Genomic DNA, 1,106 nt, shown 5'->3' with positions numbered 1-1,106 from the left:
ATACCTTGACGTTAATCCATAATTTAATAACTGGTTTTTCTGGTATAACAACACAGTGATCATTATTATTATCTCACAAACATAATTCGAAAACCCATATTTACTTTTCTAAAGTTTTATCATTTTAAATATTTGAAATTGATAAAAGTATTATATCAGTGTAAAATGGCAATGTTAGTTGTTAAATAAGGTGGTAGTCATACGCTGTTTTCTCTCTCTCTCTCTCTTTTATATATATATATATATGTGTGTGTGTGTGTGTGTGATATGATGAGCATTTTATCTTTCCTATTTGGATATAAATATTGTCAAAGATCCATAAAACATTATGAATATACTTGTGTAAGACAGAAAACTGTTCAATAGTCAGAATTCAAATTCGATGACTTGGAACCCACTTTGAGACTATTAATGGTTGGAGACGACTTGAATGGGTAATGAAGAAGAAAACTTTAATATAAGTTTAACATAACAGCAAATGTAAAACTTATATTAAAGTTTTTCTTCATTACCCATTCAAGCCGTCTCCAACCATTAATAGTCAGAATTATTTTATGAAATCATGTTTTGCATAATTATTTTAATGCACAGGATGAATTATTTAATACACCGATATTGGGTAAAGTGAATTTAAGATTTAGTTCTGTGAATAAAAAACACAAAATTTCATAAATATTTACAGACTTTTATACTTCTATAGAAAAATGAATTATTGAATAATTAATTTCATTAAACCGTTAAAAACTAAAGTAACCATATTCAATATAATTAACTGATTTTCAAACCAAATGGTTCGTTTTGCGAGCGGACTTACCCCTGTTTTTAGAGCAAAGCGACAATGTGCTATATACTGTGTCCACTGTGGGGGGGAATCGAACCCCGAATTTTAGCTCATTTAGTCAAACGATCCGCATAGAAAGACTGAGAGATTAAAAGCTGATAACGATCAGGGCTAGAGAAATTCTTAATCCGGGATTTAAAGGAGGTCAAAGATTATATATATGTTATCCACTCTCTCTTTCATTTTTGGTAGACAGTAAAAGAGTGTTTGTTTGTTTGTTTTGAATTTCGCGCAAAGCTACATGAGGGCTATCTGCGCTAGCCGT

Source organism: Limulus polyphemus, unplaced genomic scaffold (assembly GCF_000517525.1).
Source record: "Limulus polyphemus unplaced genomic scaffold, Limulus_polyphemus-2.1.2 Scaffold1714, whole genome shotgun sequence".
Lineage (NCBI taxonomy): Eukaryota > Metazoa > Arthropoda > Merostomata > Xiphosura > Limulidae > Limulus > Limulus polyphemus.
The sequence above is the reverse complement of the archived record's forward strand: the minus strand, read 5'-3'. Positions refer to the sequence as shown.